The sequence below is a fragment of the Sciurus carolinensis genome, chromosome 2 (genome assembly GCF_902686445.1).
Source record: "Sciurus carolinensis chromosome 2, mSciCar1.2, whole genome shotgun sequence".
In the NCBI taxonomy this organism is placed as follows: Eukaryota; Metazoa; Chordata; class Mammalia; order Rodentia; family Sciuridae; genus Sciurus; species Sciurus carolinensis.
The window spans coordinates 109,492,922-109,520,594 of record NC_062214.1 but is presented as its reverse complement, the minus strand read 5'-3'; the positions used below and the strand labels follow the sequence as shown (position 1 = coordinate 109,520,594).

General features: G+C 37.4%; 1 protein-coding gene across 1 annotated transcript in view; it reads right to left on the bottom strand.

The window, feature by feature from the left end:
- Nucleotides 1–27,673, bottom strand: part of Ubr1 (ubiquitin protein ligase E3 component n-recognin 1) — a 178,747-nt gene that overhangs the window by 122,132 nt on the left and 28,942 nt on the right.

Sequence of the window (27,673 nt, the reverse complement as noted above, 5' to 3'; positions counted from 1 at the left end):
TTGCTTTTAATGTAACGGAAAATGAATATAACAAAACTCATTATAAATATTTATTACCCAAAATAGAAACAAACCAAAAAAACACCAAAATCCTAAAGACTTCATCATAACAAAATGAACCTTCAAAACTGTAAGTTTTTGAAAGGTAATTCTAATTTTAAAATAAAATCTGTTTAAATTTTGAGATGATGGAGAACAGACTGAAAAGTGTGCAAAAAAAATCTATACCACCTAGATTGCTTGAGTCATTCGATTTTTTTAAATAAACAGACTTTTAAAATCAAAGGTACATATATAGTAGTTAAGAAATAAATATAGTATCTTCATTGACACTGATGTCCCACACCAACTAAATCTTACTTGTAACTTTTATCCCTTCAGTGTACATACATATTTATGCACACGCACACACAAACACATATACTAACTCAGGTAGAGGATAATGGCAACAATCTAATTTTTAACTTTTCCCAAAACTTTCCCTTTCAAAACATACAAATCATGATAAGGCATAAAACTGCATATTATCCACACTTCTCAGCATTACTAGGATCAAAGACCCATGACCTTCATATAATTTCAACAGTTTCCAATGCCTATCACTTGAAGACTGGGTACAGACAACCAGAGAGGGTAACTTAAGCTACTTCATAAAAAGAGCAAAGAGGTGCAGAAGGCAGACAAAACATAGACAAAATGTCTCCCCAAAAACAAAGTCAAACACTAAGGGAAAAAACTGAACAAAGTTTAGCGTTCATTGATTCACTGGGAAAATAAGCAGAAAGATGTGGCAATGAAGGAAAAAGGAAACAGGAAAATTAAGGATTCTAGGGAAACAGAAATAAGACATGCCAAACCTTTTTCTCACATCATTACCACCACCATCATCTATCAAAGAAATTATACAGAAGGCAGAAATGACAGAAGAAAGAACCTGGTACTCCTATACACAAAATGAAAAAGAATATATATCGTAAAAAAATAAATTGAAAAGCAAAAGATGTAAATGAGAGTCAAAACCCAATAATGGGGCTGGAACAGTGGTTCAGTGGCAGAGCACTTGCCTAGCATGTATGAAGCACTGGGTTTGATTTTAAGCACCACATATAAATAAATAAAGGCCCACTGACAACTAAAAAAATATTTTTTAAAAAAACCCAATCATAAAGTTGAAGAACAATGTAACACAATGTTCCAAAAGAAATTACATTACCTAAAAAAAGTATTTGGGGGTGGTGGGGTTGTAGCTGGAGTGCTTGCCTGCCACATGTGAGGCACTGGGTTCTATCCTCAGCACCACATAAAAATAAATAAATAAAATATCATATCCATCTACAACTAAAAATAATTTTCTTAAAAAAGTATTTTGGGTTGGGTGCAGTACTGCACACCTGTAATCCCAGCAGCTTGGGAGACTGAGGCAGGAGGATCTCGAGTTCAAAGTCAGCTTCAGCAATGGCGAGGCTCTAAGCAAATCAGTGAGACCCTGTCTCTAAATAAAATACAAAATAGGGCTGGGAATGTGGCTCAGTGGTTGAGTGTCCCTGAGTTCAATACTGGGCACCCGCCCCCGCCCACCAAAAAAAAAAAAAGTATTGTGGATCTGAAAACCTTAAATAATTAATCAAACTAAAATTCCTTCAATGAGAAATACAGAGAGTGGGGGTAGAGCTTAGCATGCATGAGGCCCTTGGTTCTATCCCTGGTATGAAAGGAAGGAAAGAGAAGGGAAGGATCAAAAAAGGGAAAGAATGGAGGAAGAAAGGAAAAAACGCAAACTAAGATTATTATTTCTAGTCAAGCTATAAAAATACATTTTGGACATGTTAAAACTTAGGAACAGCCAGGTGTGGTGGCTAACACCTATAATCCCAGTAGCTCTGGAGGTTGAGGCAGGAGAATTCCAAGTTCAATACCAGTGTCAGCAACTAAGTGAGGCCCTTAAGACTGAGTAAGACCCTGTCTCAAAATAAAACATAAAAAAAAAAAAAAAGGGTGGGGATATGGGTCGGTGGTTAAGCAACCCTGGATTCAATGACTGGTACCAAAATAAATAAATAAATAAACAAAAGTAAAAAAAGAATTAGGGAACACTATATACATGTGCTCTTCTGAAGGAGTCTGTCTGATTGAAGAGCTGCAACTTTCTATATTTTAGGTTTTTAGTTTTGGCAGGTCAGAGAGCCTCCTTCAAATTTCTACTACTGTAGTTCAGAAGCTGCCATAGACTATAGATAAATGAATGGGTGTAGTTATATTCCAATAAAATTTCATTTATGGGCACTGAATTTGGTGGTGGTGGGGGTGCTGGTGATCAAGCTCAAGGCTTTACACATGCTAAACATGTGCTCTAATGGTAACCTGTATCCTCAACTCCTGAAAATTTAATTTCAATAAATCATTAACTATTCCTCTTATTTTTTCCCTAACCATCTAAACTACTGAAACCATTCTTAGCTCATAAGCCATACAAAATAGTAAGCCAGATTTGACTCACAAGCTACTGACCCCACACCAGAAGCTTCATCTAACCAAGAGGTGACTGGGGAAACAGAAAAATGATGGCAAACATTTTATATACTTAACTGTAGAGCTAAGAACAATCAAAGGAGGAGATATGGATAAAATAATGTAAACATTACAAAATCTGACATTCAGAAAGGCAAATAAAAAAACGAGAGAAGGGAAAGCAAAGTAACAGAACATCATTTATTACAGGTGTAATGGTTGATCTTAATGTCAACTTGATTGGATTAATAGATGCCGATGATGAAGAGATCTCTGGGAAAAAAAAGAGATCTCTGGGTGTATCAATGAGGGCGTGCCTAGGAATGATTTGAATATGGGACAGTGAACTGAAGTGGAGACTCTCCCTAAGCGTGGGAGGCACCACCCAAAAGGGTGGAATAAAAGTTGGAAGCACAAGGAAGCAGATGCAGATGTGAGATCAGCTCTTCTTGGAATAGGTTCTTGATCACTGCTTCAATTATCTGAGGATATTAGACTCTCGCTTCTTCACAATTCCAAAGCAGACCCTGCCAGTGTTTCACCAGGTAGTTTCCAGAAGCCTTGGTCTCAGACTAGGGTAGTACTATAGATCTATTGATCTTTCTTGCTCTGGGGTTTCTGTGTCTTAGACTGCACAGCTGCTGGTTATTCCAGCTCTGCAGCTACAGACAGCCATTTTGGACTATCCAGCTTCTGGTCATGTAAGCCAATCTAATAAATTCCCTTTTTATAATCATACTTCCTGTTGATTCTGTTCCTCTAGAGAACCCTGACTAAAACAACAGATAATAGAAAGAGTCAAAGAACACCACTAAACTGACAGACTAGATAAAAGGCTCAGTATGAGAAAAAGGAGACTAGATGACAAAATTATTACCACTAGAGTAACCAAAAGAACAAAAGTAACAAGAAATTAAGATATATCTTAAGAAATTAAGATATTCTTCTTTCATATATGTAGTATACTGATGAATGTTGGAACCACACTGTTACTAAAAATGTAGTTGTTTAAAAGCATAATTTTGAGAAAGGAAATGCCATAGAAGCAAGGCACAAAATCTAAAGCATAAAAAAATTAGCAAATTTGACAACATACAAATTTAAAATGTCAATTAGATAACGGAAGCATAAACCACATTAAAAGGACAGAAAAAAGTCTAAGAAAGTTAAACATCCATTTATGATCCAGCAATCTCATTCTAAGGTTACCAAAGTGAAATGAGAACATATGCTTACACAAAAACTTCTACCAGAATACAACAAAATAAATTTGGGAAACAACCCAAATGTCCAACAACTCATGAATGAATAAACAAACTGAGGTGCATGCACACAAGGGCACACTACTCAGTACTCAAAAGGAACAAATTGCCAATACATGAGGGGATCCCAAAGGCATTATAAGTACTTCTAAAGTAAAAGAAGTAAAAGAAGCCAGAGAAACTATAGAATACATGATTTCATTTATATAATATTCTGAAAAAGCACAACTACAGGGAATAGAAAATAAATCAGTGGTTGCCAGGAACTAGAGGAAAAGGGAAATGACTACAAAGGGGTACCAGATAACTTTTTTTTTGGGGGGAAGGGGTACTAGGGATTGAACTCAGAAGCGCTCAACCACTGAGCCCCATTCCCAGTCCTATTTGGTTTTCTTTTATTTAGAGACAGGGTCTCACTGGATTGCTTAAAGCCTTGCCATTGCTGAGGTTGGTTTTGACGTCTTGATCCTCCTGCCTTAGCCTCCCAAGTCGCTGGGATTACAGGCCTGTGCCATTGCACCCAGCCACCAGAGAACTTTTTAGATGATAAAGTATTTGTCTTAACTGTGGTGCTGGCTAGATAACTGTGTATATTTATCAAATCTCATGAAATTATACACTTAGAAGGATAGATTTATTGTATGTAATTTAAACCTCAATAAAGCTATCAAAATAGAAATTTTAAAAAGAGGGGAGGTGTAGGTAATGTCCCACAGGCATACTTGGCAGCAGTCACTGAGTCAATGTTGTGAGCAAAGGCCCACCACTCAGGCTGGATTGGAATGCCATCCAGTGGATCTGTGATGCTTGCCTATAGTCTTGGGAACATCCTCGGTAAGTGGCATTAATGACCTTTTCACTGGTTGACGCAGAAGGAGCCTCTCCTCAGGTAAGCAGCTGCATAGTCTATGTAACCAAAAGCTTTGTATGCAATAAATGGATTTTGCTTCACCAACACCTCAAGGGAATCCCCGGTATCTGTGTGTAGGTGACACTGTCGCCCTCACCCCTCCAAGGAAGAAACCAGTTCAATAGGGAAGGGTGATGTGAATAGGAAAGAGAATAGAATGAGCTGGACATAATTTTCCAGTGCTCATATATGAATACATGTCCAGTGTAACTCCACGGTACAAACATAAGAGTGGGATCCTAATTATATTAAATTATACTTCATGTATGTATTATGTGTCGAAATACACTCTACCATCATGTATATCTAAAAAGAATAAAGTAAAAAATTAAAATTAAAAAAAGACAAGTATACGAAGAGGAAGCATTTATATAACGTTACAGTAAAAGAATAAAGCAACAGAAAAATGAGTAAAGGAAGAAAATAACATACAAGAGAAATTAATCATACAATTAAACTGTGAAAACATGTTAACAAAAATGTAAATTAGGATAAGATTATTTGACTAACAGGTTAGCAAAAGTTGAGACTGATTGAATATAAGTTTGAGGACCAGTATAAGAACATTCCATATACCTTTTCTTGGCAGTACTAGGGATAGAACTCAATGCCAAGAGAATGCTAGGCAAGCATTCTACCACTAAAATACATTCCCAGGCCATTATTTTGAGATAGGGTCTCACTAAATCTCCCAGAACAGCCTCAAACTTGTAATCTTCCTGCCTCAGACTCCTGAGTTGCTGGGATTATAAGCATGTGCCACCACGCCCAGATTCCCATATCTTTTTTTTTTTTTAATTTTTTTTGTTGTTATTGTCAATGGACCGTTATTTATTTATTTATCTATATGCAGTGCTAAGAATCAAACCCAGCACCCAAGAGTCCATTAGTAAATGTATGGTTAAATAAAACGTGGTACGCACATATATACAATGGACTATTATTAAGCCTTAAAAAGGCAGGAAATTCTGATATATTCTATAGCGTGGAGGAACCTTGAGGACATTATGTTAAGTCAAATACACCAGTCACAAAACAACAAATGCTACATGATTCCATTTATATGAGATACGTAGAGTAGCCATATTCATAGAGACAAAAAGTCTGGTGGCTGCCAGGATCTTGAGGAAGCAAAGAATGAGGAATTAACTGTTTTACAAGATGAAATGAGTTATAAAGATGGATGGTGGTAATGAATGCAAATTATGAATATGTTCAATACAACTGAACTGTACATTTAAAATGGTTAGGATAATAAATTTTATATGTACATTACAATAAGAAAAACTGGAAAAAATATTTTAAAAAATTTAAATGAGGGGTTTCAATATGGCGGACTAGAGGGCGGCTGCATTTCATGTTGCTCCAGGACTCAGAATTCAAAAGAGGAGATTATTGAGAGACTTGGGACCAACTCAAAGCCGCCGGGTGATCTCTCCCGTTGGGGAGGCATCCCGGATGGGGCGGGAGTCCCGGAACGCAGGGAACTTTGTGAAGTAGAGTTGCCCAACAAGACACCCCTCCCCGCGTTGGAGCAGTGAACTCGGACAACTGGGAGCATTGTAGAGGAGGCCGCTCAGCACAACACTTGGACTTGGAGCAACCCACTGGGGCTCCAGGTGGCTTTCCAGAGAATAAGCTTGGTTCAGTCTCTTTTTACTTATCAAGTCACTCTGAGAAAAATTACAAAAGAAATTCTTTGAATGATATGTTAGAAGTTATGGTGTGTCAGGGACTGAAAAGTTCCTTTACATCAGGGGTTCTCAGTCATAAATACCCATTAAAATCTCCTGGAGACCTTTTAAAACTCCTAATACCTGCACCTTAGATCAAATAAATTGGATTTTTAGTGTGAGTGATGGGGGTGTAGGCAACAGTATTTTTTAAACCAGTGTACAGCCAAACTGAAAATAACTACTTTAGGGGCTAGGGTTGTGGCTCAGTGGTAGGGTATGAGGTTGAAAAAAAGAAAAATTAACTATTCTAAGTGGAGGAAACTGAGTTAGCCAAATTTTTCCTTTAATATTGATTCTATGTGGTTCTAGTACTACTTTAAAAATAGTTTTAAAGATATTGTGGGGTTGGGGAGAAGGTACTGCCTTTTTAATTATTAGAAGGAAGTGTGAATTGTAGCCATGTATGCATCCAGAAAGATGAAAGTCTTGAGGATAATGTCATGGGAAAACATAAGATAAAGCAAATTTTCTTAATTTGAAACTGCTAAACAATTAATAGGGCATAACATTTCCTTAAGAACCATTGCTTTCTGGAAGAAACTTTGTCAGCCATTCTGACATTTGAATTTTCAATATTTATCATTAATTTAAAGGGAATTTGAGACGGTCGATAGTTAATGGCACAGATACTATAAAGCCATTAATATGTAAATTTAAAATAATAAAGATAGAGGGGAAGAGAATAAACCAAAAAGCTATGCTAATATCATTATTTTAAATGAACATTACATTTAGCATAAAGTACTCTGGGAGACAAAAACAGTAATGTAGTGAATTTTATTTTTATTGCCTGAAACGTTGGCCAGTTCATTACAAGACGTTAATTTAGGACTGAATCCTAAAAGGAATGTATTATGTGGGTCTTTTACAACATGATGAACAGCATAATGAATAGTATCTTTAAACAATATGACAAGGGTAGTTTTTGGTTTGCTTTTGTTTTTGTTTTCATTATTGTGTTTTAGTGAAAGAGCAGATCCCAGTTACTGTAAAGACCGGATTACCGAAGGAGCCAATATCAACAAGTCTCTTGTGACTCTGGGAATCGTCATTTCCACCTTAGGTATTGCTGGCAGATGGGATGATTGGAGTGGAAGGGAGATTTGGAAAATAACTCTCATTATTTTCATTTTTCAAAATAGGTAGACAACTGAGACAAGAGAATTACAAGTTTAAGGCCAACCTGGGCAACTTAGCCAGACCATTCTCAAAATTAAAAGAAAGAAAAAAAACCTGGGGATGTAGCTTGGTGGTACTGTGCCCCTGGGTTCAATCCCCAGTACTACCAAAAAAAAAAAAAAAAGAAGGTGGTGGTAGAGATATTTACAAGGTTCTTGATAAAGTTACCTTTTGGTTTGGGACCAGATAAATATCTGTAATTTTAGAACATGACATGATCACAATTCCATTATTATCATTTCAAAAATAGGAGAAACTAAAAAATTATGTCACTCAAACAATCCATATCATGAATTCAAAGTTTGATTTAGGGCTCAAATTTAAGGCATCACATCATATGCAAAAAGGGATCAGGAAGTATGATTGTTAAGTCTATGTTCTCCAACAATTGTTTTGTTTTAATGCATTTGCTTCATAATTCTTTCTTCTTTCTTTCATATGTGTGTGTGTGTGTGTGTGTGTGTGTGTATATATATATATATATACACAGAACTCCCAAGTGTTCAACAGCTGCCAAAGTCTCAAGAGCACAGCAAGCACTGGTGGTGACAAGTGAAATTCCTGTCTCTTCCGGAATGGACAATAGAAGGGTACCCTCCCAGAGGCAGTCTTACATCCCTTACCGGGACTCTGTGTTGACCTGGCTGCTGAAGAACAGTCTTGGCGGCAACTCCAAAACTATCATGGTTGCCAGTAAGTGGGATACTGGAGCTGCTTCCTTGTTGGTACTGCTCTGCCTCAGAAAAGACCTGACCATTCATGTTCCTCATTCCCTCAAGGGTCTCTTATAATAGTGTGGGCAGTAGCATCAAGGTGAGTGTTAAGAGTTAGATTGGAAGGGCTTGTCAAAATGTATTTTCAACTTTCTCTTTCTGTCGTAGCTGTGTCTCCTGCACATACTAGCTACAGTGAGACCATGAGCACACTGAGGTATGCATCAAATGCCAAAAACATCATCAATAAGCCACGGGTAAATGAGGTGAGAACTTCATTGGAAGTCCCAGTCTGGCGTAGTTAATGACATTCTGATTGATTTCTTTTTCTTTTTACTCACCTGTCAGACTTGTTCTCCAAATGATAAGGGAGCGAAATTCTTCCTTCCAATGTAATACTGTACCCCTCTCTGATAGCTCTACTATTTTCAGTCAGTAACATTTATGGATAATTTATTTTAGGTATTTCTTTAAAGCCATTCCTCTTAAGATCCCTAGTGGAGCTTCTCCAGGTTCTCGGAACGGAACTGGCCCGCTAGTGAGAGCCTTTCTGACCAGAACAAGCTCCGAGTCCCGGAGCCAGTGCAGCGCAACATACTCCGGCACACAAGCAGCTTCAGGGACCAGGATAGGGCAGCCAGAGACCTCCCCAAGTAGCCTGGACCCCTGCGGTGGGAGGTGCCTTCCAAGGCTAGCTTCTCAGACCAGACCGCCCAGTGAGAGGTTTTCTACATAGAATCAGCCACAAGTCCCCGAACCAACGGAGAGCTTCGATCTGCAAGCAGCCACTGGGATCAGGGCAGGGCAGCCAGAGACCTCTTCAGGCGGCTATGCCCACTCCGGCTGCAGGCTCTCTTCACGGGGCGATCCAAGATGGCGGCCTAGAGGGAGACTGCACCCCCAGTCGCTCCAGAACCCAGGAGTTAAGAAGGGGAGGCATTGAGAGACTCGGAGTGAAATAGAGCCACAGGTGAGTCTGCCCACTGGGTAAAGCTCGGCCCGGGTGGCAGGCCCAGATAGAGGTGGCTTATCGGAGCTGGGCAGGGCAGCTAGAGTCTTCCCAAGGTAGCCTTCCACACTCCGGCAGTGGGCTCCTCCCACACGGCCAGCTGCACGGTGCAGGCCCACAGTGAGAGCATTTCCGCACAGAACCAGTTCCAAACCGTGGAACCAGTAGGGGCAGTTTTCTTCGGATGCGCTGCTTTATCAGATTCTTCCAAGACATCAGGCTACTGAAGGCAGGGAGGAGATACACTGGAAATCTACAGGGACACTATAAGCCAATAGCGGAAAACTGCAATATCTCAGGGTCCCACTGACAGCTGACCAATATGAGAAAACAAGGGAAGAAAATGTCCCAAACAAACCTAGATACTACATCAATAAAACCCAATGACAGCACAGCAGAAGAAATGTCAGAAAGGGAGTTCAGAATGTACGTAATTAAAACGATCAGGGAAGCTAATGAGGAGATGAAAGAGCAAATGCAGGCATTGAAGGAAGAGATGAAAGAGCAAATGCAGGCATTAAATGATCGCACCAATCAACAGTTAAAAGAGCAAATACGGGAAGGAAGAGATCATTTCAATAAAGAGTTAGAGATACTGAAAAAAAAACAAACTGAAATACTTGAAATGAAGGAAACAATAAACCAAGTTAAAAACTCCATAGAAAGCATAACCAATAGGATAGAACACCTGGAAGACAGAACCTCAGACATTGAAGACAAAGTATTTAATCTTAAAGCAAAGTTGGCCAAACAGAAAAGATGGTAAGAAATCATGAACAGAATCTACAAGAATTATGGGATATCATGAAAAGGCCAAATTTAAGAATTATTGGGATTGAGGAAGGCTTAGAGAAACAAACCAAAGGAATGAACAATCTATTCAATGAAATAATAACAGAAAATTTCCCAAATCTGAAGAATGAAATGGAAAACCAAGTACAAGAGGCTTATAGAACTCCAAACATACAAAATTACAACAGACCCACACCAAGGCACATTATTATGAAAATACCTAACATACAAAATAAAGACAGAATTTTAAAGGCCGTGAGAGAAAAGAATCAAATTACATTCAGAGGAAAACCAATAAGAATATCAGCAGATTTTTCAATCCAGACCCTAAAAGCTAGAAGGGCCTGGAACAACATATACCAAGCCCTGAAAGAAAATGGATGCCAACCAAGAATCTTATACCCATCAAAACTTACCTTCAAATTTGACGATGAAATAAGATCCTTCCATGATAAACAAAAGCTAAAGGAATTTACAAAAAGAAAGCCAGCATTACAGAACATTCTCAGCAAAATATTCCATGAGGAAGAGATGAAAAACAACGATGCAAATCAGCAACAGGAGGCGCTAGCCTAAAGGAATAGCCAAATAAAGGAGAAACCAAATCATGTCAAAAACAAATATGAGTCAACTGACTGGGAATACAAATCATATCACAATAATAACCCTGAATGTCAATGGCCGGAATTCATCAATCAAAAGACACAGACTGGCAGATTGGATTAAAAAGAAAAATCCAACAATAGGCTGCATACAAGAGACTCATCTCATAGAAAGAGACACCCATAGACTAAAGGTGAAAGGATGGGGAAAAACATACCATGCACACGGACACAGGAAAAAAGCTGGAGTATCCATCCTCATTTCAGATAATGTGGACTTCAAGCCAAAACTAGTCAGAAGGGATAAAGAAGGACATTACATGCTGCTTAAGGGAAGCATAAATCAGCAAGACATAACAATCATAAATATCTATGCCCCAAACATTGGCTCATCCACGTATGTCAAACAAATCCTTCTCAATTCCAGAAATCAATTAGACCACAACACAATAATACTAGGCGATTTTAACACACCTCTCTCACCACTGGATAGATCATCCAAACAAAAATTGAATAAAGAAACTATAGATCTCAACAACACAATCAACAATTTAGACTTAACGAACATATATAGAATATACCAACCAACAAAGAACGAATACACTTTCTTCTCAGCAGCACATGGATCCTTCTCTAAAATAGACCATATTTTATGCCACAAAGCTACTGTTAGCAAATACAAGAAGATAGAGATACTACCTTGTACTCTATCAGATCATAATGGATTGAAATTAGAAATAAATGACAGAATAAAAAACAGAAACTTCTCCAATACCTGGAGATTAAATAATACACTATTATATGATGAATGGATAACAGAAGACATCAGGAGGGAAATAAAAAAATTCTTAGAAGTAAACGAGAACAAAGACACATCATATCAAAATCTCTGGGACACTATGAAAGCAGTACTTAGAGGAAGATTTATTTCATGGGGTGCATTCAACAAAAGAAGTAGAAATCAACAAATAAACGACTTAACACTACAGCTCAAAGCGCTAGAAAAAGAAGAGCAGACCAATACCAAAAGTAGTAGAAGACAGGAAATAGTTAAAATCAGAGCCAAAATCAACGAAATCGAAACAAAAGAAACAATTGGAAAAATTAACAAAATAAATAGTTGGTTCTTTGAAAAAATAAATAAAATTGATAAACCCTTAGCCACACTAACAAAGAGAAAGAGGGAGAAAACTCAAATTACTAAAATTCGGAATGAACAAGGAAACATCACAACAGACACGAGTGAAATACAAAACATAATTAGAAGCTATTTCGAAAATCTATACTCCAACAAAACAGAAAACCTCGAAGACATCAACAAATTTCTAGAGACATATGAATTACCTAAACTGAACGAGGAGGACATACACAACTTAAATAAACCAATTTCAAGCAATGAAATAGAAGAGGTCATCAAAAGCCTACCAACAAAGAAAAGTCCGGGACCAGATGGGTTCTCAGCCGAGTTCTACAAAACCTTTAAAGAAGACCTCATTCCAATACTCCTCAAAGTATTCCATGAAATAGAAGAGGAGGGAACCCTCCCAAACTCGTTCTACGAAGCCAATATCACCCTGATACCTAAACCAGACAGAGACACATCGAGGAAAGAAAATTTCAGACCAATATCCTTAATGAACATCGACGCAAAAATTCTCAACAAAATTTTAGCAAATCGCATACAAATATATATTAAAAAGATAGTGCACCACGATCAAGTGGGTTTTATCCCAGGGATGCAAGGTTGGTTCAACATTCGGAAATCAATAAATGTCATTCACCATATCAACAGACTTAAAGTTAAGAATCACATGATTATTTCAATAGATGCAGAAAAAGCATTCGATAAAATACAGCATCCCTTCATGCTCAAAACACTAGAAAAAATTGGGGTAGTGGGAACATTCCTTAACATTATAAAGGCCATCTACGCTAAGCCCATGGCTAATATCATTCTAAATGGTGAAAAACTGAAAACGTTCCCCCTAAAATCTGGAACAAAGCAGGGATGCCCTCTTTCACCGCTTCTATTCAACATCGTCCTTGAGACTCTAGCCAGAGCAATCAGACAAACCAAAGAAATTAAAGGGATACAAATAGGAAAAGAAGAACTCAAACTAACCCTGTTTGACATGATTATATATTTAGAGGAACCTGGAAATTCCACCAGAAAACTTTTAGAACTCATAAGTGAATTCAGTAAAGTAGCAGGTTACAAGATCAATGCTCATAAATCCAATGCATTTTTATACATAAGTGACGAATCTTCAGAAAGAGAAATTAGGAAAACTACCCCATTCACAATAGCATCGAAAAAAATAAAATACTTGGGAATCAATCTCACAAAAGAGGTGAAAGACCTCTACAATGAGAACTACAGAACACTAAAGAAAGAAATTCAAGAAAACCTTAGAAGATGGAAAGATCTCCCATGTTCCTGGATAGGCAGAATTAATATCGTCAAAATGGCTATACTACCTAAAGTTCTATACAGATTCAATGCAATTCCAATTAAAATCCCAATGATGTACCTCGCAGAAATAGAGCAAGCAATTATGAAATTCATCTGGAAGAATAAAAAACCTAGAATAGCTAAAGCAATCCTCAGTAGCAAGAGCGAAGCAGGGGTATTGCAATACCAGATCTTCAACTCTACTACAAAGCAATAGTAACAAAAACGGCATGGTATTGGTACCAAAATAGACAGGTAGATCAATGGTACAGAATAGAGGACATGGACACAAACCCAAATAAATACAATTTTCTCATACTAGACAAAGGTTCCAAAAATATGCAATGGAGAAAAGATAGCCTCTTCAACAAATGGTGCTGGGAAAACTGGAAAACCATATGCAACAGAATGAAATTAAACCCCTATCTCTCACCCTACACAAAACTCAACTCAAAATGGATCAAGGATCTCGGAATCAGACCAGAGACCCTGCATCTTATAGAAGAAAAAGTAGGTCCAAATCTTCAACTTGTTGGCTTAGGATCAGACTTCCTTAACAGGACTCCCATAGCACAAGAAATAAAAGCAAGAATCAACAACTGGGATAGATTCAAACTTAAAAGCTTTCTCTCAGCAAAGGAAACTATCGGCAATGTGAAGAGAGAGCCTACAGAGTGGGAGAATATCTTTGCCAACCATACCTCAGATAGAGCGCTAATTTCCAGAATCTATAAAGAACTCAAAAAACTCTACACGAAGAATACAAATAATCCAATCAACAAATGGTCTAAGGAAATGAACAGACACTTCACAGAAGAAGATGTACAAGTAATCAACAGATATATGAAGAAATGTTCAACATCCCTAGTAATAAGGGAAATGCAAATCAAAACTACCCTAAGATTTCATCTCACCCCAATTAGAATGGCGATTATCAAGAATACAAGCAACAATAGGTGTTGGCGAGGATGTGGTGAAAAAGGAACACTCATACATTGCTGGTGGGGTTGCAAATTAGTGCAGCCACTCTGGAAAGCAGTGTGGAGATTCCTCAGAAAGCTTGGAATGGAACCACCATTTGACCCAGCTATCCCACTCCTTGGCCTATACCCAAAGGACTTAAAATCAGCATACTACAGAGATACAGCCACATCAATGTTCATTGCTGCTCAATGCACCATAGCCAGATTGTGGAACCAACCTAGATGCCCTTCAGTTGATGAATGGATAAAGAAACTGTGGCATATTTATACAATGGAATATTACTCCGCAATGAAGAATGATAAAATTATGGCATTTGTAGGCAAATGGACGAAATTAGAGAATATCATGCTAAGTGAGATAAGCCAATCTCAAAAAACTAAAGGTCGAATGATCTCGCTGATAAGCGGATGAGGACATATAATGGGGGGTGGGAGGGGTTAGCATTAGGTTTAGGGTTAGGTTTAGGGTTAGGGATAAGGAGAGCGGTAAGAATGAAGGAAAGAAGGACTGTATAGAGGGAAAAGAGGGGTGGGAGGGGTGGGGGGGAAGGGGAAAAAAAAATAAACATCATTGCCCTATGTAAACGTATGATTACACAAATGGTATGCCTTGACTCTATGTACAAATAGAGAAACAACATGTATCCCATTTGTATACAATTAAAATAAATAAATAAATAAATAAATTCAATGTCAAAAAAAAATTTTGTCATATCACCATTAAAAAAAAAAAAAAAAAAAAAAAAAGATCCCTAGTGTACCATTACTACCCTAAGAAAGGTCATTTAAAACTTTTTTTTTAATTGATGTTAATTTATGTCTTGTGAGTTTTTGTTTTTCTCTATATAATCTCTGTTTTGGAGTTAAGAAGGAGTATAAGAAATTTATTTTTTATGAGAGCTGCATAATCACGAGGCTATTCCTTTGCAGTTTCGTTGAAAAATTCCAGCGCATGGGTCACAACTAGTGACCAGGCATAGATAGCCCATATAGAGACTATTGTATGAGGCAATGTAATTAGGCAGGTATCAAGTTTATTCACAATATGGGAGATTAGCACTTACTACCTATGCATACCCTGGTTTATGTTACCTTCCTGACCTCCTGCTCTAGGGTAATGAGCACAAGAATCACCTAGATGCAGGTGCAATGGTGCACACCTGTAATTCCAGCTTCTTGGGAGGCTGAGGCAGGAGAATCACGAGTTCAAAGCCAGCCTCAGCAAAAAAAAGTGAGACACTAAGCAACTCAGTGAGACTCTGTCTCTAAATCAAATACAGAAGAGGGCCGGGGGTTGTGGCTCGGTGATTGAGTGCCCCTGAGTTCAATCCCCAGTACCAAATACACAAAACAAAACAATACAAAAACGGGGACTGGAGATATTGCTCAGTGGTAGAAAGCTTCTGGGTTCAATCCCCAGTGTTGGGGTGGGGTTGGGGGTCACCTGGAGAGTTTGTTATAATCAGCTGGGTCTCAGCTCTCAGGAATTGATGGTTTAGTGGGTCTGGGTTGAGGCCATAATTTGTATTTCTAACAGGTTCTTAGATGAAATTACTTACAGCTGGTTTTGGGACTGTACTTTGAGAACAACTGTTCTAGAAGTTACTCCAAAGGATTAGTCCACTTCTTCCAAGCAGTTGCTTATAGCATTTCATGACTGGTGAGGACCTGATATCAATCAGTGACTGTGTCCTCTGTGTTTCAGGATGCAAATGTGAAGCTCATCAGAGAACTCAGGGAAGAGATTGAGAGACTGAAAGCCTTGCTGCTGAGCTTTGAATTGGTATATGGGCAATCAGAACTTTTCCATACTTAAGTGAGGTTCTCTTCCCAAGTCCCTTTTTTTCTGCATAGTATCTGGGACCTGCTGTAGTACATATTCACAGTTGACATTCATGGAACAAAGATAGGAGGGGGATTACTCTGATTTCTCTATGTAACTTCCGATGGTTTGGGCATCTTCTGGCTGTATCATCTCTTGCCCAGAGGGTATTGTTCTGTGCGTGAGGGGAATAGGATCTTAGAGGAACATTTCCTTGAACATTTCCTTTGTACCAGTATGATCCCAAGTACTTGGACTCCTGATTTATTTCTGATTTTAATGATGAAGTATTTCTTTTATCCTTTACCTTCTGCAAGTATAAGTGTACGACCTATCTATAGTTCACACCACGAAAACATCAAAGCACTTTGTCTTTTTATTTGTGCAGAGGAACTTCTGTTCATTAAATGATGGATAAAGGACGAAAATCTGAAGGAGCTAGTTCTCAAAAATGAAGTAAAGGTGGGAGGACCGTAGTATCCCTAGAAGCAGGTTTGATCCCCCTACATAGTGTAACACAGATCGTGAAATTGGTGGGTTTTTTGTCTCACAAATTCAAAGAATGAGATTCACAGACAGCAGTGGGTGAAAGCAAAGTATAAGATTTTATTAAAGCAAAGCACAGCTCCCTCAACTGGAAGGGACCTGAGAAGGTTATCAGTGAATGGCTGTTGTCTAGGATTTATATGGATCTCTAGGTTTAAGGAAGTCAGCCACCCGACCAGTCCTGGGTAAGGCACTAGGTAGATATCTATGAGGTATCTATGCAGCCTTTAGTCCAACCAAAATATTAACCAGGGGCTGGGGTTGTGGCTCAGTGGTGGAGTGCTTGCCTAGTACTTGTGAGGCACTGGGTTCAATCATCAGTACCACATAAAAAATAAATAAAACAAAGGTATCATATATGTGTGTGTGTGTGTGTGTGTGTGTGTGTGTGTGTGTGTGTATATTTATTTATATATACACACCAGCACCAGACTTTGTGGTGTACACTGGTAATCCCAGTGGCTGGGGAGTGGTGGCGGGGTTGAAGCAGAAGAATTGCAAATTCAAAGCTAGCCGCAGCAACTTAGCAAGGACATAAGCAACTTAGCAAGACCCTGTCTCAAAATAAAACATAAAAAGTGCTGGGGATGTGGCTCAGTAGTTATGTGCCCCTGGGTTCAATCCCTGGTACCAATAAAATAAAATAATTCAGTGTAATACAATACAATAAAATAAAATATTGACCAGGCATTTTTCCTTCTTTGGAGAGACCATAGACTCCAGGTCATATATGTCTCCATTTAAAAATAACTTTCCTGCAGTTTCTCAGCAAAATCCTGCAACTGCTGTTTGTGTTCTGCTGTCCAGAAAGTTGTCCCAGTGCCCATTTCCCTGTCTGCCTAGGCTTATCTCTTTCTCCTGGCTTCAATAAATCATAAAAGGAATCTCAAATATGAATCACGTAGAAGTAAGATGGGAACTGGGCACTGTGGTGTACACCTGTAATCCCAGCTACTCAGACTGAGGCAGAAGGATTGCAAGTTTGAGGCCATCCTGGGCAACTTAGGGAGACCCTGTCTCAAAATGAAATTTAAAAAGGACTGGTGGTTGTGGGGGCGTCCAGAATTCCATCCAGTGCTTGACAAAGATCCTCTGGAGGATGATTGCAAAGGCTCATCCTAAAAGGAATTGCCGGATGTTTTGCTCCGAAGCATGGTGTTTTCTCTGATAATATACTCCTCATTTCAGTCTGAATGGATTGCTTAAGGGGACGAAGGGAATACAACAAAAATTCCAGAAAATATTACCTACAATCTGAAAAACAATGGGTCTTTACCACTAACAAAATTAAAAATAATTTTGCAACCATACAATGAGTCCCTGAAAGCCTCTGGAGAAAATAGTTGTAGATCTGCCTTTGTCTCCAACAGGCTGGTTAAATTTTAACGATGGTTTTGTTCATGTGTGGTGGTGAGGTAAGAAAATAAGGTTTCATAACATTCCTTCCTTCCTACAAAGAATATGTCACCCCTATAATAAACGTTGGTACACAATTACAATTGGGACCGCTGCCCTCCTGTACCCCTTAACTCAGCAATTCAGGTATTAACCAGATGGACCTAGTAGAAATAGTCACATGAAATTACTTGTCTATTGTTTTAACCACGAGAATATTAAGAATAGTCTTAGGTCACATAGAGTTTAGATATTAAGGAAGTAAATATTGTATTAGTTCACCGAGGTAGTTAGATATTCTTAAAACAATTGTGAATAGGTAAGGATAATCTGTAAGGTTACTGTTTTCTCATAATTTTCTGTTCCTTGTTAAAAACAATTTCTGCCTATGCTTTAAAAACTTCTTTAATATTAACCACAAGATTGTCATTATAGCCTAAAGAAAAATGTATATAAACCCAGCCTTCCCCAGAATAAAGTGGGATTGATTGCACCAGAACTAGAGTCTGTGTCTTTCATTCTCCATCCATCGCCGACGCTGTCTCTCCGCGCCCTGTTTACCGGTGTGGAACCCATGGACTCCTGCTAGGGCTGGACCCCGGCAGGTGGTGTAGCTCAGTGATAGAGGACTTGCTGTACAAGACCCTGAGTATAATTCCCAGTACCTTTAAAAAAAGTAGGGATTGGATTGGGCAGTGGGAAGGATGGTGGAATGAGGTGGACATTGTTACCCTAGGTATATTGCACGACTGGTGTGACTCTGCACCAGGTACAGCCAGAGGAATGAAGTTGTGCTCCATTTGTGTATAATGTGTTAAAATGCATTCTGCTGTCATGTACAACTAATTAGAACAAAAAAAAACTTTTAAAAAATTGGGGAAAGGGGAATTATAAACATGGATATCTGAGTAACATCAATTAATTTTTACAAAGTAATCTAATTACATTTCTAATTAGAGGGACAGTACATGCTTATTATAGAAAACTTTAACATTTATTGAGGGGATGTCTATTTATAAAAGTAAGACTTATTGAAGAAAACAATACAAAGAGCTCATAGTTGGAAGAGGTACAAGGACTTCTGTGAGGCTTTGAAAAGTAACAGTGGGGATCATGAGAAATTAATACCCTGGGGAAAGAGAACACAGTGGCCTCTCACTTTTAGTCTGTTTCCCACACCAACTGTCTAAGATCACTTCCTGTACCTCTGCAGATAGACAAGCTGACTAAAGAATGGAACCAGAAGTGGAAAGACTGGCAGGCCCTCCTGGAACATTACAGTGTGGACATCAACAAGAGGAGGTCTGGGGTGGTCATTGACTCCAGTCTACCACACCTGATGGCCTTGGAGGATGACGTGCTTAGCACAGGTGTTGTGCTGTACTACCTCAAGGTGAGGAGACTGGTGCACATCCTTTCTTCCTGAGCCATTGGCCCCAGAAGTGAAGGAGGTAGAAGCCATGTTTCTATGAGTTGAGACAGGTGCCACAGAGCTGCCTTCAGGTTTGCTCTCAGGAAACCAGTCTGACTGTCAAATTGTGATCTGTTTTGATTTTGTGTAATGGCATATAAGACTGGACAACATGAGAAAACAAGGGAAGAAAATGCCTCAAACAAATCTAGATGTTACATCAATAAAATCCAATGACAGCATGGCAGAAGAAATGTCAGAAAGGGAGTTCAGAATGTACATAATTAACATGATAAGGGAAGCAAACGATGAAATGAAAGAGCAAATACAGGCATTGAATGATCGTACCAATCGACAGTTAAAAGAGCAAATACAGGAAGCAAAAGATCATTTCAATAAAGAGTTAGAGATATTGAAAAAAAAAACAGAAATCCTTGAAATGAAGGAAACAATAAACCAAATTAAGAACTCCATAGAAAGAACAACCAATAGGATAGAACACCTGGAAGACAGAACCTCAGATATTGAAGACAAAATATTTAACCTTGAAAACAAAGTTGAACAAACAGAGAAGATGGTAAGAAATCATGAACAGACTCTCCAAGACCTATGGGATTATCATGAAAAGGCCAAATTTAAGAATTATTGGGATTGAGGAAGGCTTAGAGAAACAAACCAAAGGAATGAACAATCTATTCAATGAAATAATTTCAGAAAATTTCCCAAATCTGAAGAATGAAATGGAAAATCAAGTTCAAGAGGCTTATAGGACTCCAAATACACAAAATTACAACAGACCCACACCAAGGCACATTATAATGAAAATACCTAACATACAAAATAAAGACAGAATTTTAAAGGCTGTGAGAGAAAAGAACCAAATTACATTCAGGGGGAAACCAATACGGATATCAGCAGACTTTTCAATCCAGACCTTAAAAGCCAGAAGGGCCTGGAACAACATTTTTCAAGCCCTGAAAGAAAATGGATGCCAACCAAGAATCTTATACCCAGCAAAACTTACCTTCAGATTTGACGATGAAATAAAATCCTTCCATGATAAACAAAAGCTAAAAGAATATACAAAAAGAAAGCCAGCATTACAGAACATTCTCAGCAAAATATTCCATGAGGAAGAGATGAAAAAGAAGCAAATCAGCAAAGGGAGGAGCTATCCTAAAGGAACTCTCAAATAAAGAGGAACCGAGTCATGTCAAAAATAAAGAAATAAATGAATAAAATGAGTCAAATGACCGGGAATACAAATCATATCTCAATAATAACCCTGAATATTAATGGCCTGAATTCATCAATCAAAAGACATAGACTGGCAGATTGGATAAAAAAGAAAGATCCAACAATATGTTGCCTATAAGAGACTCATCTCATAGAAAGAGATACCCATAGACTAAAGGTGAAAGGATAGGAAAAAACATACCAAGCACATGGACTCAGCAAAAAAGCTGGGGTATCCATCCTCATTTCAGATAATGTGGACTTCAAGCCAAAGTTAGTCAGAAGGGATAAAGAAGGACATTTCATACTGCTTAAGGGAACCATAAATCAGCAAGACATAACAATCATAAATATCTATGCCCCAAAAAGTGGCTCATCCATGTATGTAAAACAAATCCTTCTCAATTTCAGAAACCAAATAGACGATAATACAATAATATTAGGTGATCTTAACAGGCCTCTCTCACCACTGGACAGATCTTCCAAACAAAAATTGAACAAAGAAACCATAGAACTCAATAACACAATCAATAATTTAGACTTAACAGACATTTATAGAATATCCCATACAACGAAGAGTGAATACACTTTCTTCTCAGCAGCACATGGATCCTTCTCTAAAGTAGACCATATATTATGCCACAAAGCTAACGTTAGCAAATACAAGAAGATAGAGACACTACCTTGTATTCTATCAGATCATAATGGATTGAAGTTAGAAATAAATGAAAGAGTAAAAAACAGAAATTACTCCAACACCTGGAGATTAAACAATATGCTATTATATGATGAATGGATAACAGAAGGTATTAGGAAGGAAATTAAAAAATTCTTAGAGGTAAATGAGAACAAAGAAACATCATATCAAAATCTCTGGGACACTATGAAAGCAGTACTTAGAGGAAAATTTATTTCACGGAGCACATTCAATAAAAGAAGTAAAACTCAACAAATAAACGACCTAACACTATAGCTCAAAGCCCTAGAAAAAGAAGAACAGATCAACAGCAAAAGTAGTAGAAGACAGGAAATAGTTAACTCAGAGAGGAAATCAACGAAATTGAAACAAAAGAAACAATACAAAAAATTGACAAAATAAATAGTGGGTTCGTCGAAAAAATAAACAAAATTGATAAACCCTTGTCCCACTAACAAAGAGAAGAGAAAACCCAAATCACCAAAATTCGGAATGAACAAGGAAATATCACAACAGACACGACTGAAATACAAAACATAATTAGAAGCTATTTTGAAAATCTATACTCCAACAAAACAGAAAACCTCAAAGACATCGACAAGTTTCTAGACACATATGAATTGCCTGAACTGAACGAGGAGGACATACACAATTTAAATAGACCAATTTCAAGTAATGAAATAGAAGAAGTCATCAAAAGCCTACCAACAAAGAAAAGTCCAGGACCTGATGGGTTCTCAGCCGAGTTCTACAAAACCTTTAAAGAAGAGCTCATTCCAATACTTTTCAAAGTATTCCATGAAATAAAAGAGGAGGGAACCCACCCAAACTCATTCGATGAAGCCAATATCACCCTGATACCTAAACTAGACAGAGACACATCGAGGAAAGAAAATTTTAGAACAATATCCTTAATGAACATCGACGCAAAAATTCTCAACAAAATTTTAGCAAATCGCATACAAGAACATATTAAAAAAATAGTGCAGGGCTGGGGAGATAGCTCAGTCGGTAGAGTGCTTGCCTTGTAAGCACAAGGCCCTGAGATCGATCCCCAGCACCCAAAAAAAAAAAAAAAAAAAAAAAAAACATAGTGCACCATGATCAAGTGTGTTTCATCCCAGGGATGCAAGGTTGGTTCATCATCAGGAAATCAATAAATGTCATTCACCATATCAACAGACTTAAAGTCAAGAATCACATGATTATTTCAATAGATGCAGAAAAAGCATTTGATAAAATAGAGCACCCCTTCATGCTCAAAACACTAGAAAAAATAGGGATAGTGGGAACATTCCTTAACATTGTAAAGGCCATCTACGCTAAGCCCATGGCTAATATCATTCTAAATCGTGAAAAACTGAAAGCATTCCCCCTAAAAAATGGAACAAGGCAGGGATGCCCTTTTTCACCACTCCTATTCAATATCATCCTTGAAACTCTAGCCAGAGCAATTAGACAGACCAAAGAAATTAAAGGGATACGAATAGGAAAAGAAGAACTCAAACTATCCCTGTTTGCTGATGACATGATTATATACTTAGAGGAACCAGGAAATTCCACCAGAAAACTTTTAGAACTCATAAGTGAATTTAGTAAAGTAGCAGGATATAAGATCAATGCTCATAAATCTAATGCATTTTTATACATAAGTGATGATTCTTCAGAAAGAGAAGTTAGGAAAACTATCCCATTCACAATAGCATCGAAAAAAATAAAATACTTGGGAATCAATCTCACAAAAGAGGTGAAAGACCTCTACAATGAGAACTACAGAACACTAAAGAAAGAAATTAAAGAACACCTTAGAAGATGGAAAGATCTCCCATGTTCCTGGATAGGCAGAATTAATATTGTCAAAATGGCCATACTACCAAAAGTGCTATACAGATTCAATGCAATTCCAATTAAAATCCCAATGATGTACCTTACAGAAATAGAACAAGCAATCACGAAATTCATCTGGAAGAATAAGAAACCCAGAATAGCTAAAGCAATCCTTCACAGGAAAAATGAAGCTGGGGGTATTGCAATACCAGAACTTCAACTATACTACAAAGCAATAGGAACAAAAACGGCATGGTATTGGTACCAAAATAGAAAGGTAGATCAATGGTACAGAATAGAGGACATGGACACAAACCCAAATAAATACAATTTTCTCATACTAGACAAAGGGGTCAAAAATATGCAATGGAGAAAAGACAGCCTCTTCAACAAATGGTGCTGGGAGAATTGGAAATCCATATGCAACAGAATGAAACTAAACTCATATCTCTCACCATGCACGAAACTAAACTCAAAATGGATTAAGGACCTCAGAATCAGACCAGAGACCCTGCATCTTATAGAAGAAAAAGTAGGTCTAGATCTTCAACATGTCGGTTTAGGACCAGACTTCCTCAACAGGACTCCCATAGCACAAGAAATAAAAGCAAGAATCAACAACTGGGATAGATTCAAACTAAAAAGCTTTCTCTCAGCAAAGGAAACTATCAGCAATGCGAAGAAAGAGCCTACAGAGTTGGAGAAAATCTTTGCCAATCATACTTCAGATAGAGCACTAATCTCCAGAATTTATAAAGAACTCAAAAAACTCAACACCAAGATTACAAATAACCCAATCAACAAATGGTCTAAGGAAATGAACAAACACTTCACAGAAGAAGACCTACAAGCAATCAACAAACACATGGAAAAATGTTCAACATCTCTAGTAATAAGAGAAATGCAAATCAAAACCACCCTAAGATTCCATCTCACCCTAATTAGAATGGCGATTATCAAGAATACAAGCAACAATAGGTGTTGGTGAGGATGTGGGGATAAAGGAACACTCATACATTGCTGGTGGGGTTGCAAATTAGTGCAGCCACTCTGGAAAGCAGTGTGGAGATTCCTTAGAAAACTTGGAATGGAACCACCATATGACCCAGCTATCCCACTCCTTGGCCTATACCCAAAGGACTTAAAATCAGCATACTACAGAGATACAGCCACATCAATGTTCATTGCTGCTCAATTTACCATAGCCAAATTGTGGAACCAACCTAGATGCCCTTCAGTTGATGAATGGATAAAGAAACTGTGGCATATATATACAATGGAATATTACTCCGCCATAAAGAATGATAAAATTATGGCATTTGCAGGCAAATGGATGAAATTGGAGAATATCATGCTAAGTGAGATAAGCCAATCTCAAAAAACCAAAGGAAGAATGATCTTGCTGATAAGTGGATGATGACACATAATGGGGCATGGGAGGGGTTAGTTTTAGGGTTAGAGTTACGGTTAGGGAGGGGGACAAGAATGGAGGAAGGAAGGACTGTATAGAGGGAAAAGAGGCGTGGGCCGGGTGGGGGGAAGGGAAAAAATAACAATGAATCAACCAACATTACCCTATGTAAATTTATGATTACACAAGTGGTATGCCTTTACTCTGTACAAACAGAGAAACAACATGTATCCCATTTGTTTACAATAAAAAAAAAAAGTTTAGGTATTTAAAAAAAAAAATTTAAATGAACATATACTTCAACCCAGAAAATCTACCTCTAAGTATCTAGTCTTGGGTACTCTTTAATATTTGTTTATATAAAAAGAAGGGCATATATGTTTATTCAAAGAAACATTGTATTGCTCAAGTAAAAGGGGTAACAATTTAGATGTCTAGAAAAAGAAAACTGATTAAATATATGATATATTCACACAAAAAATTTATACAGCAATTAAATAAGCCAAGACTTATCTGTATCACTACAGATCCTTATGATATACAGGTTAAAAAGAGTTTGCAAAACAGAATAAAGAGTAGAACCCCACCATTACCACAAATACAAATACAGCAACTAAACATAAGATCTGTCAGAGCATGGCATAGTGGCACACATCTATAATTCCAGCAACTCAGGAGAATGAGGCAGGAAGACTGCAAATCTGAGGTCAGTCTAAGAAATTTAGCAAGACCCTATCTCAAACAAAACAAAATGAAACAAAACAACAACAACAAATAAACCTGTCAGTATATATACTAAAGTTTTAACCATGTTCTTCTCTGGGGAGGAAAATACCACAGGGCAAAAACACTACTGTAATTTTTATTGATATTCTTCTGCACTATTTGAATTTTTCAAAAGGTAGTTTTTAATGTAGTACCTTAATAAATAATTTTAACTAATTTATTTACTTTGCAGTACTGAGGACCAAACCCAGTGTTTTACACATGCCAATTAAGTGTTCTCCACTGAGCTCCAGTTCCAGTTCAATAAATAAAATCTTAATCCTTTTATATTTCAAAGACAATATATGAATATACATTATCATATGATAGGACTACAGAATGTATAAAGCATGCTAATACTAAAATATACTCTAATAGTCAATTTTATGATTAAATCTTAGATTTCAGCTTTGCCTATGATTTCAACCTTTTGATCATAACACTTCAACAAAAGTTTATCAAAAGTCCCTGTATGCTAAGTACTATAACAGACACAGGAGGTACAAAGTACGTAAGACCTGAACCTTGTCCATGAGATGTGCATGGTCAGTTGGAGACAAAGGACACAAAAATAAGGCAGAGGGATAAAGAGGAAAAAGAACAGAAGAAACAAGACTGTCAGTGGGGTTTGTTTTCTTCTCCACGTATGTTCTAAATGGCTTCTGAATGTGTTTAATGTATTATCATATAGCTCTCAAGGTTAAAAGTAAGCCTGACTTTCAGCATTATCTTCTGAGATAACAGAAGACTCTACTTTGATGAACTCAGCACAATTTTGTTTCTATCTGACCAAGTTATGAGATTCTGATCTATGCTTCTTAGAATTTTATCTACTTATTACATCAAAGACATCAGTCCCATCTGTAAGGATGATGGCAAAATAAGTAGCAAAATTATACTGCAAAACAAAGGCCAAAAGCTTTGTTTCTTGTTCTCAAAAGTTTTTATGTACTATTTTGCCACTGAAGGTTCTTCTTGGTCCTTTGTTTAGATAATAAATAATCTTGAGTATCCCCCAGTCATTACTCTTCTTTTTATCTTTCCTCTGAAGCAAAACATATCCCTTATTTCTTCCAATTTTTAATGGTTTTATTTGTTTCTTTTCTGAAGTGTTTTGTTAGAAAAGAATATGCATAATGTAGAGGTAAGTTACAAATATAACAAAGATGTGAACACCCGTGAACCCAGCATCCAACCTAAGAGAATATCAATACTGTTGAAGCTCCCCATGTGATCATCCAGAGTCCCATATTCTTATATAGCTTAGTGTAGAAGTTCCCAAAATTAACATACAAATTTTGACCAATCTACCCAAAAAATCAGAAAAGGAAGTCCACTGTGGCAAGTTCTTTCACAGAACCACAGGTAATCAACCTAAAGGACTGCTCTTTATTCTGAAATTATCCTACCTTTTTGAAATTAAAATCTTTTTTTTTTAATAAAATAATGTCAGGTAATTTTTTTTTGTTTGCTATTTTTCAACCCTTTTTAAAACAACTTAAAATTCAACTTAGTTATTCAAAAAGTTAAAAACCCTATGTCTTCCCCAAAGTTTTCTGAAAACTGTTCTGACCCATGAAATCCCAAAATCTTGGGAAGCACTGCATAGCAGTCTTTAAATAAAAGGAACTTGAAAACTCTGTCTTGTCTCTTTAGTATTTCTTCCCTTTATTCTCCCAAAGTAAAAATGAGAAGAAATTAACTATTTTTTCCTTGTTTCTACCTCTGGAATTATCTCTTGAGTTCTCTAGCATAAATGGCAGAGTGCTTGCCTGGTATATACATACCTCTGATTTCAATCCCCAGCACAGAGGGTGGAAAGGGCACAATATGATTAATAGAAGTGATCACAGAGCATGGAATCAATGATCCACTTTGTAAACTGAACCAATCACTAGTTTGGCAAACTTAGGGAAGTATTTTAACTTCACTATATAGTACAGATTCCCCAAACTGCCTTTCTTTGTGCATAATAATACCTAATTCTTACACCTAAAACTTCCTGAGATGGAAGTGGCAATGTTGAGGCCAGTCTGAACTCATGAACAGAACTTTCAAGTTTATGGAAGATATGATCTATATAACTTCAAAATGTTATTTATATTTACAGAGGATGTTAGGCATGGTATATACATGTATATACCATGTATATACCTGAGCTAAACAGACATTAATTATTGTCTGTCTAAGCTCAGAGTACAGAACCAGCACTATTACTTGAGAAATGCATTTCAGCTCTAAACAGCAAGGTTGACAAAAATGTAACAGAAAAGGAAAAAGTCTTCAACCTAATTAGAAAAAGAAAGAATTAGAAAAATATAATGAAGACCATAAGGTATTAATAACATATACTCACCAGATTGACTAAATTTAAAAAGACTGACAATACCAAATCTTGCAAGAATATGGAACTCTGA